The 20,993-nt window shown below is 35.3% G+C and overlaps 1 protein-coding gene across 3 annotated transcripts in view; it reads left to right on the top strand.

Annotated features, from left to right (window-relative positions):
- Nucleotides 1-20,993, top strand: part of CSNK2A2IP (casein kinase 2 subunit alpha' interacting protein) — a 109,603-nt gene that overhangs the window by 41,968 nt on the left and 46,642 nt on the right. Inside the window, exon 2 of one of the 3 annotated variants that reach the window (XM_077774883.1) lies at nucleotides 11,390-11,442. The exons of the other annotated variants lie outside the window; for them this stretch is intronic. The gene's annotated coding sequence lies outside the window, so the exon portion shown is untranslated. The remainder of the gene's footprint in view (nucleotides 1-11,389; nucleotides 11,443-20,993) is intronic. 3 annotated transcript variants of the gene reach the window in all.

Below are 20,993 nucleotides of genomic sequence, written 5' to 3'. Positions count from 1 at the left end.
TTCCTTTGAATCAGGAGAAGGGGGAAGTATGTTTCTGTTGTACATCGGATTACATCTTTGGTGGTAAAAGTTGGAAGAAATCTCTCACATATCTGTAGAGGATGTGAAAAAAGATGACGAGTTTTATCTTCAAGCATATTAGAGAAGGTTTAATGTCATTAAGGGACATGGGAAAGAAATAATTTTTTAAGTTAACACTATTACTAAGAGTCATGGAAAATTTTGAAAGCCCAACTGGAGAATATTAAATTATTTTCCATCAACCTATGTGACTGATACTTCTTCACCTAGATTACAGCATGGAGAATGTACATAGTGTATTAACCTGGAGTTAGGTATTTGGCATTTATGTACGGATAAAGAAATTTTAGGAAAGAATGTAGTGCGTAGCAAGGATCAAATCAAAATAGATGAGAGGAATATAGAGATATTGATAGACAGATATAGACAGGATAGGTAGATATTATAATAGAAAAGACAGTGGTTTGAGACTCAGCAATATTTTTTTTAAGTGTAATTATAGTAGCACAGTGACATATACAGAATTTTAGGAGATTGTGGCCAGACAGTGAGATTTCTGAAGTAGCTTAATGTGATTGCTTGGTTTATTCTGTGGTAATAGAAATGTGTGGTTAACATGGAATGGAGGAAAATGCTATTTCAGAAGTAATATTCAGATGTAATTTCAGATGTAATAGAAATTCGGATGTAATACTGAAAATGTGGAATTCAAAAATAATAGTACAGTTTGGCCAGAGAGGAACAATATTGAGCCGGGTGCCAAAGTTTACTCAAACAGAAGTAAAAATGACCAAGAAATTGCTAGATACTACAGAGGGTCAGGGAGAATTGAAGAACTGAAATGATGAAAGCCACAAATGAGCAAAAGTAATAGTCTGAAAGTAGTATGAGGGAACAGGAAAGACAATGACACATTGACACACCTCTGTCTAATTACATATGGTGTGTGGGATAGGGATAATGCATGGCGTTTACTTGAAAAAATTACCAGGGACATGGTGTTCTCAGAGAATAACAAAGTTACATGTCTGGTCAGGAGATGTAGAGGACACACAGTGAAAAATTTAACAATATACAGGAGATTGTTAATCAAGGAATATGTGAACTGAAGTACTCCTGAAGGTTTTCATGGGGCAATGGTCAAATATTTTTAGGTGAGGAAGAAGTACAGAATATCATCAAGGAAAACATAGGATAAAGAATACAACACCGTGGGGGGGGGAGGTGCTTTATTGGTGTTTACCAAAGAAAATTGGTACATAAGATGATTACTGCAAGTCCTCTCATTTCCTTGAGGAAGGTGGGACTCTCACTTCCTCACTTTGAAATAAGACATGATATCAGCTGTGTTGGCTTAAGACATTTTTTCCCTTGTAGACTTTTACTTATTTTTATCCTATAGTACTTAGTTTTTCAATTAATTTTGTTGAAGTATAATTTACATACCAATAAAATTCACCCTCTTTCAGTATAATTTGATGAGTTTGAAAAATGTATTCATCCATGTTACCACCACCACACTCAAGTTATTGAACATGCCCTTCACCCAGACAAGTTCTGTGTCCCTTTGCCATCAATGTATCCACTCACTCCCCTAGTCAACAACTAATCTAGATTTGTCGGTATAGATTACTTTCATCTTTTATTAGGACTTCCTATAAAAGAAATCTGAATATATGTGCACTGTTAGAATTCTTTTGTTCAGTATAACATTTGAGATTTAGCCATGTCCTTTCATGTCTTGATGGTTCATTCCTTTTTATGGATTAGTAGTACTCTTTTGTGTGGATATACCAAAATCTGTTTACCTATTCACCCATGATAAAATTTCAGTTTTGTTCAATTTGGAACTACTATGAATAAAGGTGCTATAGCACATTTGAGTATAAGTCCTTGTGTGGGCATTTATTTGTCTTGAGTATTGTATGTTTATCTTTATATGTATGTTTACCTTATAAGAAAAACTGCCAAACTATGTTCCAAAGTGGACATACCATTTTACGTTATGATCAGAAATTTATAAAAGTTTAATTTTATCCATATCTTCAGTAATATTTAGCATTTAAAAAATTTTAGCCGTACTAGTAGCTGGTGGTGTTGGCTAATGATATTGAGTATCGTCTTATGCTTTTACTGGCTATTCATATACCTTCTTTTGTGAAAATTCTGTTATGTCTTTTGCCCAGTTTTTTTAATTTTTAATTTAAAAATTTTTTAATTTAAAAAAGTTTTTATTTTAATTCCAGTTGGTTAACAATACAGTGTTAAGTTAGTTTCACATGTAAAATACAATGATTAAATTTATTTCATTATTGAGTTGTAATGATTCTTTATGTGTTCTGGATACAAGTCCTTTGCCATACATGCTTATACTTACACACACATACCAAAACACACACACACACACACACACACACACACAAACACAAACACATACATGCACACACACAATTTTCTCGTAGTTGTCTTTTCATTTTCTTAATGGTGTCTCCTGCAGAATAGGTTTTAAACCTATTTTTGTAAATTCCAATTTGTCAGTTTTTTATGGTTTGCTTTTTGTTTCATATCTAAAACATCTTTGCTTATCCTAAGATAATGAAACATTTCTTCTATAAGTTTATAATATTAGCAATTATATTTAAGTCTATTATCCATTTCAAGTTAATTTTTGAGAAATATGTGAAGTGTCAAATTTCACCCCATCCCCCTTCCACCATGAATTTCTAGTTGTTCAACACCATTTGTTGAAAAACATTATCTTTCATCTTTTAATATTTTGGCATCTTTGTAAAAATTTCTCTCTTCTTTTCCATTGGTCTAAATACACTTATAGGTAACGTAAGTCATTACCTATAAAATGTCAACTTTTTCTTTTATATTATTTTTTAAAATGTTTATTTTTGAGAGACAGAGAGCACAAGTTGGAGAGTAGCAGAGAGAGAAAGAGACAGAGGATATGAAGCAGACTCTGCATTGACAGTAGAGTCCAACGTGGGGCTCGAACTCATGAACCCCAAGATCATGACCTAATCTGAAGCTGGCTGCTTAACTGACTGAGCCACTCAGCCACTCCCCCTTTTTTTTTTCAAAATTGTATTAGTGATACTAAATCCTTTACATTTCTATGTTAATGTTAAAATCAACTTGCCAATTTCTTTTTTTAAAAAAGCATGTTGGAATTTTGATTGGGATTGAGTTGAAACTACAAATAAATTTGAGAATTAACACCTTAACAATATTAAATCTTCCAATCCATTAAAATGAGATATCTCCATTTCTTTCTTTCATTTTCACTTTGCCTCATAATTTTTTTTTTAGTTTTTAGTGAATAGGTTCTTCACTTATTTTGATAAATTTACCCCCAAGTGTTTCATATTCTTGTTGTTTAAATAGTATTGTCTTTAAAAGTTACTTTGTAATCATTTATTGCAGTTAATTACTTTTAATTGGTGGTCATATTAAACTAATATTTTTTGAACATCTACTATATGCATTCACTTGCTTTATCTTGGAATTATTATGATGAATAGAATCATAGATCCTCTTGTTCTTTTCAGTTTTACAGTCCAGTAGAGGAGACAGACATTGGTAAAACAGTGACACAATAATTATAATAAAAGAGAAGTGCCTAGTTCTTTAGGACATATAATCAGACAATTTGACCTTGCCAAGAGGATAATTTGATCTTTAAAAGAGCAGGGGGTTAAGTTCTGAATGATGAATAGGAACTGATGAGATGAAGAAAGGAGTGAGGAAGAGCCTATCTAACTAGAAGAAAGAGGATGAACAACGATTCTGTGGTGGGAGGAAGTATAAGGGAGGATGTGTACTGAGAGACGATCATGGTAGTTAAGAGAGAGCAAGGAGAAGCATGATGTTAGATTTGGTTTGAGAGGTATCTTAGTGGCTAGATCATGATCTGGAAGTCATGTTTGTCTTTATCCTGAGTGGTTTTAGGCAGGAACGTAACATTATTATGATTACATTTTAAAAGGTCGATGTGGCTGCCATGTGGATAATGGATTAGAGGAGAGCAGTAGTAGAATTAGAAAAGTTAAGTGGATATTGTCAAAGATGGTGGCTTGGTATAACATGGTGAATTGTAAATGGAGAGAAGTGAATAAATATATGAAATAATTCAGAGAAAACTAATAAGTTAGTGATGGATTGGGTATGGAAGGTAAAGGAGAGGGAAGGGTTAGGGATGTTATCAATGTATCAAATGTATGGCAGTGACATTTTTAAGACAGACAAGAGGAGGCATGAAATAGATCATTGATAGGTATGTTTGGAACTCAGAAAAGAGGTAGTAGAGGAACATTTATTGCCTAAAAGAGTATAGTTATGAATTGAAATCTCACGTGAAGACAAAATTATGTAGATAAGGATTATAGAATGAAAAGAGAAGAAGCCATGCTCATTTCCTGTTCTTCTTTCTAATCCAATGTAGTTTAGCTATAAATGTGTCAAGATGATCCTGTTGATTTTGTTCTTTTTTTCACCAAAATTTCAATTTTGTCAATTTTTCTCCTTGATTTCTTATATTTTGTCCTTCATTTGTAACAGTCTACTTATGATGTTATACTTATACCATTTTAGATATAATTTATTGTCAAATTGGTTTCCATACAACACCCAGCACTCATCCCTACAAGTGCCCTCCTCCATGCCCATCACCCACTTTCACCTCTCCCCCATACTTATACCATTACTAATCTTTTGTTAATTTTATCTAGTTCTACAGAGTAATAAGAATAATGATAGAAAATAATTTGTCAAAATGCTAATTCCTCATGTAACGATACAAAATTTATAAATAATGGGAGTTTATTGAACAAACTTCTAAGTGGGCATATTTACTCTCTAGGTGATCACTAGGAAGATAAAATGTGAATAGGCTGGGGAAGAAAAATTGAGAATGAAGTAAAAGAGATGTGTTATAGCATCTATATTCATGAAATATTAAAATTGTCAGTGGATATGAGTACAGAGGTTTCCTTCTTATAACAGTGTGTGACTTATGATTTTTTGACTTTCTGCTGGTATGAAAGTGATACACATTTAGTAGAAAGCACACTTTGAATTTTGCATTTGGACCTTTTCCCAGGCTGCTGATATGGGTACCCTACTCTCTGATGATGCTGGGTGGGGCAGCAAGCGGCAACTTCCTCAGCCGTGGGATCATGAGGGTAAACAACCAATACACTTAGAACAGTTCTGTACCCAGATGGCCATTTTGTTTTCACTTCTGGCACAGTGTTCAATCAATTCCATGAGGTATTCAACACTTTATCATAAAATGGTCTTTGTGTTAGATAATTTTGGCTAACAGTAGGCTAATGTAAATGTTTTGAGCAACTTTAAGGTAGCTAGGCTAAACTATGATGTTTGACAGATTCGATGTATTAAATGCACTTGCAACTCTTGATATTTTTAATTTATGAAGGGTTTATTGGGATATAACGTCATCATAGGTTGTTACAGATAAATACATCATCTGTATTTTATAGAATTAGCTTTTTAATTATTTAAAATGATGATAATGACACCTAGGGTTTTTGTTTTTGTCTTTTTTTGTTGTTGTTGGTAAAATATCACCACAACTTGAGGCATCTCAATTTCAAATAATAACCATTTCATTACTAAATGTGAAAAGTAAGAAGTAGTCTGATAATATATAAATTGTCCATTTCCCTTTTAGATGCCATCTATTATTTATTCATAAAGCAATCCTTAATCTGGGAGTGGAGCCAGAAAATTGATTTCATTTTCATGACGTATAACAGTTTTTTGGATAAGAACCATTGTTATAACTTAGTAAAATTGGGTAACTGTTTCCTGACAACCTACAGGAAAAAATGCAGTTTCCTATAATAAAACACTGAACTTCATCCAATTCAGAGAAATATGCTGAATTCATAAACAGAAAATTAAATTCTCTAATGTAGAATGAATATAGATATTATGGCCACTGGAATTGTTCTTAAACTTGAGCTGCTATTACTTATGCAAAGAGTCCAAGGAAGATGAATGGCTCATTGTTGAACCCATCGAACAAAAAGCTTTGATTTCCAACAGTGATTTTAATCGGGACTCATTATATGACTTAGAATAAGATACTTAAACAGTCTATGCTCCTGTTTAATCATCAGTGAACTGGGATGAAAAATATACTTTTTCTCTGTTCTTGAACTCTCAGAGTTGTAAAGAATAATAATGCCAGTGTACCCTACCAATATAAATGCAAAAATATAATAACATAAAAATTATTTAAATCCAAACATCAGTTAGATAAATTCTTCCAAAAATAAACTAGGGGTATACAGGAATAAACATTTGTAAATGCCAAAATATATGTTTTTTCTTTCCCAATGCAACACTTTCCACCCAGCTAGGCTTACTGTTAGGTATAGAGGAACGTAGCATTTTGAATATGAAGAGAGACCATAGATATCAGATCCAAGAGCTAGAAGGCTTTATTTAATGATTGCAAGTTGCAAGCTAATCTGACCATGAGGTCTTGAGGTCCTAAGAAGGACATCTTGATTTGTCTATAACTACGAGCCTTATATGGAGATGGATGATTCTTTATTTAGAGTTGTCATTCTTATTCCATAATGACAGGGAACATACATTTTCTCAGTCCTTTGCACATATTAATGTTTGATAGATATCTGAGGAGGAATGATACCAAGTGAGATGTATACTCATCCATTTATTTACGTTTTTAAAAAAGAAATAGAAATTATCCTAGGTTCTAAGGATACAAAGATGTGTCCAGCACACCGAGTTCAAGATCTGTGAGAGAAGTATAATGAAATACTAACTTGATAGGACATTAGTGGTGATATATGTGGTGTTTTTGAATAAAGTCATTTTAGAGGGAGGCATTCTTTAAAAATAGCCTAATGACTAAAAGCATTTTTGAAATAATTTTGGAAAAATTCTTTTGGAATAATAATGTTAGAGAAGACTTTACTACTTAATTCTTGGGCCAAAATGGTTGTCTTGGATTTTTTCTTAACATTTTTAGAAGATAATTTATTGGCTTTCGGCATTTGAAAAATCACATGTATATCTTTAAAAAATAAATCTATTTTTTATATCCCTAATGCAAGGGATTTCCAGGAATAAGTATCTAGAGTGGGTTGAGAAAAATAGGGCAACCAAATTTACCTACCCACTCTGCTTCTGCATCCAAAACTTAGACACGCTCAGAGTCTAATTTTTATGTCACTCTTTCATTCATCCTTTCAATTAGTCATTTGATACGTGTTTATTAAGTGCTTACTATTGCAGGAATGCTCTGGACATTGGGTTGGCAGTGATGAATGAAACTTATTCTTCCTGGCAGAAAAAAGTAATATAACTGACACATAGTCCTGAGACTGAAGTGGGGCTCCATACTACTTCATAGGGTCAAGACAGCTCAGCGTAGGGTGCTAATCCAAGCTGAGCTGCCACACCAGCTGCAGTCAGAAATGTTGGAAAAGTAAAGAAAGCTGGAAAATCTGTCCTTATGCCTTCCCCCGCCCTAGTGTGTTTTTTGGCAAGGAGAATTACAAAGGTGAGTTGAGAAGGAAAATAAACTAAGGAACAGATCTTGCCTTTAGGCACAAAACTGACCCAGGCTGTTAACATGTAGCACATAAAATATGGAGAATACACAATGGGAGGAATAACTGAAAAATAAAATCAAGGGAAAAGTCTAAAACATGATCATATAATAGAAATATAAAATGAAACATATAATAAAGATATACCTAAGAGTAGAAAAGTAGTATTTGTCCTTGTGTAAAATAAATGATAGAATACAAATTAGTGGTCAGATAATAAATGCTGGAGAAACTTTAAGCAAGTAATTAATTTAAGCTGATATAATTAAGTGATGCTTCAAAAAATGTTATTATCTGAACTGGGGCTAGAGAGGCAAATTACTTCATTTAGCATTAATTTTTTTTTAATTTAAAATTTTTTTAATGTTTATTAATTTTTGAGAGAGAGAGACAGACAGAGTGTGAGCAGGGGAGGGGAAGAGAGAGACACACACATAGAATCCAAAGCAGGCTCCCGGCTCTGAGCTGCAGCCCAGAGCCCAACCTGGGGCTTGAACTCTCTGACCGCTAGTTCATGACCTGAGCCAACGTCAGATGCTTAACCGACTGAGCCACCAGTACCCCTAAAAAAATTTTTTTAATGTTTATTTATTTTGAAAGACAGAGAGACAGAACACAAGTTGGGGAGGAACAGAGAGAGGGAGACACAGAATCTGAAGCAGGCTCCAGGCTCTGAGCTGTCAGCGCAAAGTGAGATGCTGGACTCGAACCCATGAACCATGAAATCATGACTTGAGCCAAAATTGGATGCTTAACTGACTAAGCCACCCAGGCGCCCCTACTTCATTTAGCAGTTAACAAATATTTGCTATTAATCTGTCATTTGGCAGTAATGAGACTCTTGGACCTACTTGTAAGATAGGAAGTTGAATTGAGTGAACTTTTGCAGTCAGAACGACTCAGTGCATGCTCTAATTCTATGTGTAAAGAGGTAAACTTTGTTAGGTGGCAGGAAAAGACAAAAATTGTAGCACACAGAATAATGGTTCCCAAAGATTTCTGTGTGCTACTCCCTGGAACCCATAGTGTGTCATTGTACATGGCAAAAGGGACTTTTCAGTTGTGATTAAATTAAGGGCCTTGATGTGAGGTGATGTCCCTGAATTATTTGGGTAAAGTCAATCTGATTACATGGGTAGTTAAAATTGGAGACACCATCATAGCATGGTAGGAGATGGAGAGATATGACATGGGAAGAATGGTCAGAAAAATGTAAGATGACAGAAGCAGGCCACAAGCCAACAAATATGGGTGACCACTAAAAACTGTAAAATGAACACAAGGCCCGTGACACCTTGATTTTAGCCCAGTGAGGCCTGTGTTGGACTTCTAACCTATGAAACTGTAAGATAAGACATTTGTATTGTTCTAAGCCACTAAAGTTGTGCTAATTTGTTGTATCAGCAATAGGAAATGGATGTAAAAGTGTTCATGTAAAAGTTATAGTAGGTCCACGATGCAGAGGGAAAACATAGCAAGTGTTTTTGATGAACAAAGATAAGAAATTGGTAAGAAATGTGGTGGAGGTGCAGAGTGTGGATAGAGAAATAACAGAAGGTGAATCAGTACAAATGAGTTGGGTTAAATTATTAAGGGCCTTGAAATATAGGCAAAACAATTTTATTTATTTAGCTAGTTAGTTTTTTTAATGTTTATTTTTGAGAGAGAGAGAGAAAAAGAGAGAGAGAGTGATTGAGCTTGCATATGAGTGGGGGAGGGACAGAAAGAGAGGGAAACACAGAACTCCCTCTGAGCTGTCAGCACAGAGCCTGATGCGGGGCTCAAATATAGACTGGGAGATCATGACCCGAGCTGAAGCTGAATGCTTAACCAGCTGAGCCACCCAGGCACCCATATACTATTTGCTTTTTATTTTATTTATTTTTAAATTTTTTTTAATGTTTTATTTATTTCTAGGAGAGAGAGAGAGGGAGACACAGACTCTGAAACAGGCCCCAGGCTCTGAGCTGGCAGTCAGCACAGAGCCCGACGCGGGGCTCGAACCCACGAACCGCGAGATCATGACCTAAGCGAAAGTCGGATGCTTAACAGACTAAGCCACCCAGGCGCCCCTACTATTTGCTTTTTAACAAGTTATTAAAATATCAGTCATAAAAGTCAAAAATAAAGTCTTATAAAGTAACATAGTATGTATATTTAAAGAACTATGAGCTTAAATTCTTTTTATAATTTTAAAAATAAGATTTTATTTTCGCCGACTCAGCGACTTTCATTATTTAAATAAAAATATGACCATGTACATACATAATCTACATGATTACTAGAATATCAATAATAACAATGAAGTAGTAACCCCTTAGTTAATATCCCTTATATACAGTTCTTGCTGGTGTATGGGATCTTGCAGAAAGTTTCATTTCATTAAGAAAAAATGAATATCTCCTAGGGACTAACTTTAGGAACAAAGATACTCTTGCAGAAAATGTTATTGGGAACAGATTTGAACATTACTGTAATGGAAATAAAACGACAGGATAAGTTAGCCTTATAGAAGAAAGATAGGTTTATTAGAATTGTCAAACTTCTAATGAAGAGTTAAGGAAATCCTCAAATCCTGCTGGCTGTATTAATGAAAAGACTCAAATGCAAAACCTCTGTGGGAAGTTGGAATCTTTGCCACGTTTAAGAAGTGGCTAACCAGTCCAACTTTACAACTGAGTGTATTTAAATGGGCTTTTCATAAGGGAAGAGAAAAGTGTCAAACAGGAGGAGAAGGAAAAGGAGAAGGTGTGGGACAAGGAAGAGAGGAAGGAGAAGAAAACAGGATTTCTAAGAATGTCACTATTTAGAAAGTATAAATTAACTTTCAAGGCCTCATTTAGAGTTAAGTGAGCTTGTTTTTCAAGGGTTCAGGTAATTTTGGGCCTGAGGAAAATGACATGAAGCAAACCTATGTTTTGCTCTGGAAAGAAAGGGAATCCGCTGTTTCATTTATTCTTTGGGCAATTCACTGTGGATATCACACATGGTAATAGTCTACGTAGGTACGAAATGGGTTACATGGAAATTTAGTAAGATACTTCAAATCCACAACCCTGGAATTTACTGCTTGAAAGGCATTCACTTTAAAATTTGTCTTAATTTTGGCTTTTATATAGAATCTAAACAATGTTCCTTGATTCTGCATTCACCAGAACAATAAACATTTAAGAAATTTGGTGATACCACGTGCTGGTAAGGATATGGAATAAAGGGGACCCTTATATTTTGGTAGTGGTTGTATAAATTGATACAGCAAGTTTTCAGAACAACTTGGCAATATCTGGCTAAGTTGATCAGGATCCAGCGTTCCACTTCTAAGTGCTGTATTTACTTCAGAAAAACTGTTGCATATGTGCACAAGAAACTATGCACAAGGGCATTCAATGCGACCTTGTTTATAGAAAAAAATTAGAAGAAACCATAAATATCCATTATTAGAAGTAGATAATTTTATATTCAGCAGTCACAATGAATAAAGGAAAATGTTGAGAGAAAAAGGCAAACTCTTAAGAACTCATACAACACAAGGCCTGTTATTTAAGAAATTGAAACATATAAGAATAATATATGTTGTGCATAGACACACATAAATATTATACATTTGTGTGTAAAAAGTATGAAAACATGAATGGAAAGGATACATTTCAGTGTGTCTAGATCTGATGGGGATGGCTGGGAATAGAATGAATTGGGCTGCATACACAAAAAGAACTTCGATCAAACCTTTACTGTTTTGTGTCTTTCCACAGTTACCCGAAGAAAATGTGAAAACATGTTTATTAAGTCTGAAAGTGGGTACAAGGTATTTGTTAGATTACTTTTCTGCATTTTCAACTATAAACTAATTAAAAACAAAGGATCATGTTTAATTATTTCACCATATACACTAATCATTTTATGAATAATCTGGTAGTGGCTTTAATTTGGGTGGTTTTGTATGGTTCCATTAACTCTATTTCAGCCTCATTTTTCATTTCAGTCAGCTGGCGTATATTCCTTATATTGTGTTCTTCTAGCACAGAAGTCTTTCTAGTACTATCATGCATTTGAGGATCCATTTACAAAGCTGTTTATCAAAGATTTTCAAAATATCTCTAGAACTATGCTCTGCAATATTTCTATTAGTTTTCTTTTTCAAGATTAAGTTGAATACCCCAAATACGATTCATTAAAAACAAGCTCTGGAAAAAGAAGATCACCATGAAAAAATGTAACTTCATTCTGGACTGGCTAATCTGATTGACGGAGAAAAATGTGTGCCATTTCTGAAAAAAAAGACTAGCTTGTCATTAGAGATGATCTGAATCATTGATACCAAGGGATTCTAATGGGGGCAGCATTATTCTTTCATCTTCATCCTTGGGAGAGCAGCTTTGACCCTTAGCTTGCTACATTACCATGCTTTGCAATAAATCATTGGCCCATCATGGCCAGCCATTTACGGAGCAATAATAATAATAGTTAACATTCAAAGAGCTTTTATTATTTGCTGTGCTGTAATCAGCACTTTACATGGATTATCTCATATCATTTTAACAACTTATGAGGAAGAAGCTATCATTATTTACCTTTTATAGATGCAGGAATTGAGACTTCCAGGGGCCAATGAAATCTCGAAGAAAATAAAAACTCTAGGTCAATGATAGCATAATCCTAAATTAAATTATCAGCATGAAATATTTCATTCTAAGTTAGTAAATGTCTTAGCAAAGAAAGTCTATGTTTTGATTGACAAAGAAATCTGGAAAAAAGTTGGAAATGATGCTTGTGGGTGAAAGAAAAAGAAGAACTATGAATATGTGTCAGGGGCCAAGAAAGACCAGGACACTCCCAGCAAAGGGAAACAAGTTCTTTTATTTCCTGATTATATTGAGAGATAAGTCCCACATGCTTGGTGTATTTTTCTTCTTTGTTTTCTGTATAGCTAGAAGATTCCTGTGGAAGAAATCAAATCCTAAATAACCAGAGGCAAGACAGAGCAGAATCAGAAGGAAAATGGTAGACCAGGGATAGGTTTAGTACGTTCATGGCATCTGTAAAGGATAGTCTTGATGAAGATGCACATGGATGACTCTTCAGGAAGGATGGAGGCTAGTAGTAGGAGAGGCAGCACTGGCAAACAGGAATGCCTAGCAAGTTAGATAAGTTAAGTGACATGGTACAAGAGTCTTTTATGCCAAGCAAGAAAAGGAAAAAGATTTCAGATGGAGTGAACATATTTCATCACTTGAGGTCATTTGGAAATCCTCAGTATTCACATGAAGCCTATATTTTTAGTACTGTATAATTGTTAGAGCAGAGCAATCTGTTAGAAACTTCTCTCTGGGGCACCCAGGTTGCTCAATCAGTTAACTGACTCTTGGTTTTGATTTCAGTCATGATCTCACAGTCGGTGGGATCAAGTCCTGTGTTGGGCTCCCTGCTGACAGCATAGAGCCTGCTTGGGATTCTCTCTCTCCCTCTCTCTCTGCCCCTTCCCTGCTTGCTGTCTCTCTCACAAAGTAAATAAATAAACTTAACAAAAAGAGAGAGAAACTTCTCTCTAGCCCAGGCTAAAACAGGTTTACATGAAAAAAGATTTTTCTTCTTAGACTTTAATATGTTAATACCCATCACTCTGTCAACCTTCTCTCTCTTGACCTCAATTTTCCTTCTTCCTCTGCATTTACTTTTCCTTTTTCCAGAAACCTGAATTTACTCTTATTTACTGCTATTTATTTGTTATTCTCCCATATAACTTTCTCATTCTACACTATTCTGTCTTGCTTGAGTAAATACTTTTTTGCTCCTCATTTTAAAATTGATTTTTTAATCTCTTTAGCTACCTGTCATTTCTTCCTTTGTTCACATTTTACCTGCGTGCCTTAGTTTACTTTTATAGATCCTCACTCTGCCATTCCTACTCTGCTCTCTGTCTGGGGAGACTGACCTACATGGACCATATATCAAGAGGCCCTCTTCCCCTCTGGTAGCTTACTGCAAGGAGTCTGCTGCGAGCGATCAGACAGTGGGAAGAGACATCAGTGAGTTCAGTCCCCTGCTTCCCTCCCTGCAGGATCAGTGCCCCTTAGCTCTATCCTTTGACCACAGGTCAGAGCTCCTGTCCTGGCAAGCCTCCTTAGAGAACCCTTGCTTTGGCTTCCTGGAACCACACTTTCTTCCTCAGTTTTGGTCTAGGAATAGGAATAGCTCCGACTTTCTAGCCTGGACTCTGGCCATAGCTTTTAGGACTTTTTTATACTTGGCCCACACCTTGGTAAATACTTCATTTATTATCCAATTATCCTAATTGTAGTGTGTCATCTGTTTTCTGTTGAGACTCTGACCAAACCAACCATTTTAAGGCACTTCTCCTTTATTTCACTCTTTCCTGATTCAGTTGGTCCTAGACACCTATTTATCTATTTATCTTATAGTTACTACCCTATATTAATCTTTATTCTATCAGGGAGCTTGTAGAGTAAAAATATTTCAGGAATGAAGCAGTTTGGTGTCATCTTGGCCGTCTACTAGTCATGTGGTCAGAAGCAAATATTATTGTTTGCTTCTGACCACATGAAGGTGGTCCTCTGAAGGACCACAGGAAGGTCCACTGAACCTTACTTTTTTATTTTTTCTTTTTCTTCTAAAAAATGAGGAGAACTATATTAGATGATCTCTAAGATTATCTTCTGATTTTATGATTCTATGATTTCATTAAATGAGCAATATATAATTTTTCAATCTCATTGATTGCTCAACTCTAGCCTCTACCTTATTGTGACTTTATTTGAAGACTGTTTCTTTATGAAAAAAAATAATCACTTTAAATATTATATGTAAAAATTTAAATAGAAGAAAATAAGCCTAAATAAGATATAAAAATACCAATATAAAAGTACAAAATAAATGACTGTCTCAATTGTGTAGCTTTGAATTTGAGATTGATACAATAAAATTCTATCCAAAGCTAAAACTGGAAGAAGAAAGTTAAGTGCAGGTAGTTACTTATTTAATGAACATTGATTATAGGCACTTTGAACCTTTAGACTATTTGAGTATGATTTACTTATATTTTCAGGCCTGGGATATGGGAAGAACAAGTTCTTTTTTTAAAAAATTTTTTAATGTTTACTTATTTTTGAGACAGAGAGAGACAGAGCACAAGCTGGGGAGCGGCAGAGATAGGCAGACATGGAATCTGAAACAGGCTGCAGGCTCTGAGCTATCAGCACAGAGCCCGATGTGGGGCTTGAACCCAAGGACCGCAAGATCATGACCTGAGCTGAAGTTGGATGCCTAACCAACTGAGCCACTCAGGTGCCCCAAGAACAAATTCTTTAAATATTATCTATAGAAGGTTTAGCTGGCAGTTGAACTTTTCCATTTTATTTGTCTCTTACCTCTTTAGATGTAAAGAGAATGTTTTGAAATATGTGACATTCTAAAAGGGGGAAAGAGACACTCTATATTGAATGGTCAGACCTCAAGGAATATTTTGTCCTTACATTAGCTGAGAGATACAAGTTTGAACAATCTTAAGATGGAATTTTTGGCCACTGTTTCATTGTACTTGATATTAAGATACCAAACAGTAATGATACTAATATTTTCAAATAACATTGTGCATCTTTTTTTAGCTAGAACGCGTTTTTTTCCAAAGAAGTCAAGGAAACCCACCTGTGTTGTTAAAGTTTTTATTTTTGATAGCCCCAGAAAAGAAAAAAAAACTGTACATAGTATTCAATATTTAAATTCCCACTTGAGACAGACCCATGCCGCCATGCAATTGGCCACAGAATTCAGTTTCTGTCATGGAATTTGCCCTGTGGAGATCACTGTGCAGCTCCACTCTCATGTGGCTGACAAAGGCAAGGGGGAGCATTACATTGCTTTGCCTTGGCTCTGGCTTAGGAAAATTGTTCAGGCAATTGCTCTCTGTAGCATGTAATGCTGTTAGTTCCTACTCCACTGCTAATAGCCTCCCGCCCCCAAGTAGACCACAAAGAGGATGGAAGAAAGAAAAACTACTACATCTACTAACCATATTGACCCATGTACCCATAGAGGGGTGTAGTTTTTCAGTCCTACCTCTTCAAGGTGTGTGGATTTCAAGGACACCAGTGTGGAACCATTTACTCAATACTGAGCCAGGTATTACCCAGCATTGTGCCAACACTCTTCTTCTACTCCAAAGAGATTGTAAATTTCAGGAAGAAATAAAGTGAATATTTCAGCAAAATTAGGAAAAGGAAAGGAGATTCTGAACGCACATTTATGCATTCCCTGTAATGTTTGTTATGCTAAACATGGGGATATATATATTATGTTTTTAAGGATTGATACAAAACAAAATTCTGCTACTAGACTCAAGCTAGCAAAATGAAGAGCTGACATTAAAATTTGATCAGCTTCTTGGTTGCATGTGTAGTATTCACAATAATGTCTTCTTGTTTTTGCTGACATGGTCATTGCTTCTGATGGAAGTCAGCACATCATGTCCACCCACAGTGTAGGTGGTGACACAGGTGGCCGTGCAGGCTGAGAACATATACTTTTTTCCTTTTGAATGGTTAAGAGCTTTTTTACCCCCACAGGCAAAGCTTATTTACTGTAAAGGTGATATATTTTGGAAGAGATTCAGGGAAATACCATGGAATGGAATTACTTTTATATGTAATGGATTAATTTTAAATATGCATTAAAACAGTACATTCAGTAGAACAGAAAGAAAAAACAATTTATTTACCAATACCAAAGTCACTTCTTAATGGGCATATTGCTGAGAGATAAGAAATAGGAAAGAATGTCGCATATACCTAGGTAGCTTTTGTATTGGCAGCAGGGTTAGGAGGATATAGTTTTTCCTTAAAGGAAGGAAGACAATAAATGGAGGTTGCTTATTTTTATTGTTAACAGTAAGTCTGCTCATTTAATGACCTTGGTAATGAAATTCAGTATTCTTGTCTACCGGACCAACTTGTTGGGGTTTTTTCCTCAGACCTGACCTTATGAAAATGGTAATCTCTCAAGATTTTGTGGAGATGGAACAAAAAAGAAGTGTAAAGACTTTTCTATTAAATCAGCTGATTAATTTTATAGTATAACAACAACAAAATATTGTATTTGTCTTGATAATCTGAAACCAAGTCAGTGTCTGAATGGGCCCTTAAAACTATTACCACAAAGAGAAGCTCCTTATTCACTTTATTTTACATGAAATCAAACACTCTATTAATGTTCCATACAGGGAGACAGTCTAAATTTTTATCTCCCAACATGTATATGTTCAAGGTTGCCCATTGTAAGAGGCATTATGCGATCTGGGAGCTGCCTATATACTAAACCGGATGCCTCTATTCCATTATTAAAATATGCCAAACTATTCATCTCAGAGATATGAGCACCTAACAAGTTAACTGGAGGACTCCTTTTTGTTTTATTGTTTTTGTGGATACATTATCAGAACCAGTTTTCTTTGGCAAATACATAAATTTATCATACCTTCAGACCCCTGAAAGTGATTCACAATAAATCAGCCATCACCATTAATGCCAACTGAGACCATTGGAAAGGGGCCCTGGAATAGTGTAATTAGTTGTCATTACGTGGCTGCAAGCCTGCAATTTTCCTACTGACTCTGACCCACTGCCTTGCTTAAGTAAGTATTTGCACGCAAACTCATGATAATTGATCCCCTTCTGTGTCAAGTGTCTTCATAACTTTAAAAATTAAAGATGCAGAGTGTCTCAAGTGGTTTGGGTAGGCAATTTTATTCCAATTTTATTATCACAATGGGTCCATAATATGCATGGAGTGTCCTTTCTGATTAGCCATGCCTCAGCAGTTATCCACTCTATTTCCGTATTTGCCTGTCTTTCCCTCCTGTTCCTCCTCTTCTAATCTAGGCTTCCCTTCGTCTTCTGAGAAAATAGAAGATGCTGCCTGCAGAAATTAACAAGCTATTCAGATTAGCTGCCCAGAATGAGGATTGGCTAAGGCAACAGCATATTGTTCTCTGCTAAAGAGGTTGTCTCTATTACACATGAAAATGATTTCTTTCTGTCATTTCAGGGATTGGGGCAAAAAATGTCTAGTAGCCAGGTACAAATGAAAACTTTGCTCTAAACATTAAAAGGTATTTTCTATATGCTCTCAACACCAGCTTACAGAAAAGTGAGTGTTTTGTGTAGGCCTCAGCCTATCAGTAGTTTCACTATTGCTAGGAATGCCTGCAACATTCATTTGGCCCCTAGAGTTTGTGGTCAGCACCACAGACGTGTCTCTGAGCAGCGCCAGTGCCGTGGCTGGCCTGGCTCTTCTGATTCTCCTTAGTACAAGACACACCTCAGCAACAACTGTCAAGGAACTTTGATGAAACAAGGCTTATTACTCAGAAACCCTGCAGGGTACACAGTGTGTTCATGGCCACACAGCAAGGCCTCAGGTAGAGAGAGGGAGGGCTCATTCAAGGATCTAGAATCCTGCCTTTATTGGGATCAAAGGTAGGGTTCCTAGGGCTTTGGGGGGTTGCTCTTTATTGGTGAATTTAAAACATAAGATCAAGAATTAAAACATGGTAAGGGAAAAGCAGGGTCACTCTGGCAGTCAGTTATCTAGGTCACCCAAAGCTTTCTAAAAGGGGAACTTCCTAAGTGGGGCTGCCTGGCTCTTTTTCTCACTGTATGGCTGACAGTATGTTTATTTGAGATGGATGGCTTTGAAGTCAATGCCTTGGCAATCAACAGTTTAATGTCAGGTCCTTATTTTACAATCAAAACGAATTGTCAGGCACTTACACTACAGTGAGGCAAATAGAAAAAAAAACCTAAAAAAACAAAACAACCCCCCCCCAAAAAAAAACTAGCTTATTTAGCAGAATGTAAGTGATAAAAATTATTCCCAGGACAAATTGTAGCACACAAGCACAAAGCTACATAGAAGTTGAATATAATTTAAGGAGTGAGTTACTTAGTTACAAGATCATTTTGTTTTGTTTCCTTTAGGTTCTTTTGTCATATTCCTATTTTTGTTCTATTTTCTAGTAAAGTCAGTGGTCTTGTCTTTAATTGTACAATGGGATGTATGCTATTCATTTTATTGGTCACTTATAAAATGAAACAATAAAAATTCAAATCATCCTTTACTACAGGAACAGTTATACAAGCAGTGATAATATCCAGCTTCCGTAACAAATGCATCAGGGTGATGTATTTTTAGCTGTCCTTGGGCCATTATCTGAGCCTGAATTAGGACCATTGTGTGTCACAAGAAGACTTTTACCCAACAGTAGTTAAGAAATCCTATCTAGCCTAGGTCAATAAATCAAACTCCGAAGTCTTTAAGAGAAAGAATCCAAATTTTGTCACAAAATGACTAGAAACGTATGGGTGTTCATTTTATTTCATGCGAAAATGTAGTTCATTGATCTCTCACACACACACAAAAACCTCTGTAAGTGAAATCATGAAAACTGAAAACTGCATTTGGGCAATAACTTTAATCAAATTGCAATGTTTACAATATCCTGAAGATGACCCACCCCTGCATATTTCCAAAATTGGGAGGGTTTTCTTTTATATAGCGAATTATTCCTATAAATGAAAAGGGTCTGTTCCTTTGTAGCACATGTAGAAATCAATGGAGGTATGTGAAAATCAGACCCATACTTAAGATCCCCAGGAGTCTGACATTTATAAAGATCTCTAGTTACAGAAGCCCAGGACTTCCCTTTGATTTGTTGCAGTGCGAACCATTGGTCCATTCATGAAACCCTCCTGCCACTAAAGTCCTTTAAAGAACTTGTCTTTTGTGGCTATCTGATGGACAGCTGTTCAATAAATCCTCAGAAAGATTGTTCATGAGACTGTAGATCTCGTTTACTACCTCCAAGACTGGTCTTTTCAGGTTAAATATAAATTGTTTCCTATAAGTTTACTCATTTTATTCTTATTTCTAGTCTCCCATCCTATTATTGAAACATCTGAAATCTAAGTATGAATTTAATTATTGTCAAATGCTTCCATTTGATTATTTCCTGGCTTTATGGACAAGAAGACAACTTCACAATGAGTTTTAGCACAGTGGTGGCTTATTGTATGAATTTTGATGATAAACATTGGACTTTGGTGCCCAAGATTACTCATCTATAAAACATTTTTTTATGTTCAGAGAGAAGGAGCAAAACAAACAGCAATGGAATAAAATGTTGATGTTGTCTTCAAAGATGAAGCTATTTCCCACTTTAACTGCTGATTAAACAAGACATTTAATGTTACAAAATTACAAATGTTTGTGGTAGAGGAGAGGGAAAAACAAAACAAAGAACAAACCAAAAAACCCCACAAATGTTTCTGGTATAATATTAGAAAATGGGTTTTTGTTACCTTAAGTTATCTACGGCAAGTTTCCTTATATAATGCATTTGAATATATTTATATTTGTTACTCATTTTTAAATGAATGAGAAGGATGAAAATTTTCTCTTTATTAAAACTAATGAGGAAAACATAAGAGAAAGAGGTCAGATTCAAAATGTGTTTTAATGTTAATTAAATGTGTTTTAATTTTCAATGTTAACTTTGCATGTGTGTGTGACTCAGACAAATCTGAAAACAGTCCTAGTTCTGAAGCAAAAGTAAGCCATCTTGCTTCCTCTAATTCTAGATATGTTGTAAAGTCTAAGTTAAATGAAATTACCACATTTTAAAGTCTGTCTGTCTATCTATCTATCTATCTATCTATCTATCTATCTATCTATCTATCTATCAATCATCTGTCAACATCACTTATACTTTGTTTCCCCCAAAGGATCAAATTTTTATCAGCCTCAACTATGAGTTTTATTAAGCCAAATCTCTACTAAGCCACTAAAGTAGATATGGATTCCCTAGACAGCTTTGTATGATACTATATGAACGAATCCCATGTAACTCTTAAGAACTTGAAATGTGTATTATGTGAATAAAGAGCTGAGTTTTTAATTTTATTTAATTTTAATTAATTTAATTTTAATTTCAAAACTGATAATTGATGCACTTATTGAAATATATTTTTTGTTTGGAAAACAGGTATATGAATCTCCTTTTTAAATTATAGATTTATTAAATCTAAATACAAGCTAAGTGGGGCACCTGGGTGGCTCAGTCGGTTAATCATCTGACTTCAGCTCAGGTCATGATCTCACAGTTCATGGGTTTGAGCCCTGCTTCTGGCTCTGTGCTGACAGCTTGGATCCTGGAGCTTGCTCTGATTTTGTGTCTCCTCACCCTCTGCCCCTCTGCTTCTTATGCTCTGTCTCTGTCTCTTTCTCTCTCTCTCAAAAATAAATAAACATTTAAAAAAATTTAAATACATGCTAAGTATTGCAGATCTA

Source organism: Crocuta crocuta, unplaced genomic scaffold (assembly GCF_008692635.1).
Source record: "Crocuta crocuta isolate KB4526 unplaced genomic scaffold, BGI_CrCroc_1.0 scaffold6, whole genome shotgun sequence".
Taxonomy (NCBI): Eukaryota; Metazoa; Chordata; class Mammalia; order Carnivora; family Hyaenidae; genus Crocuta; species Crocuta crocuta.
The sequence above is the reverse complement of the archived record's forward strand: the minus strand, read 5'-3'. Positions and strand labels throughout refer to the sequence as shown.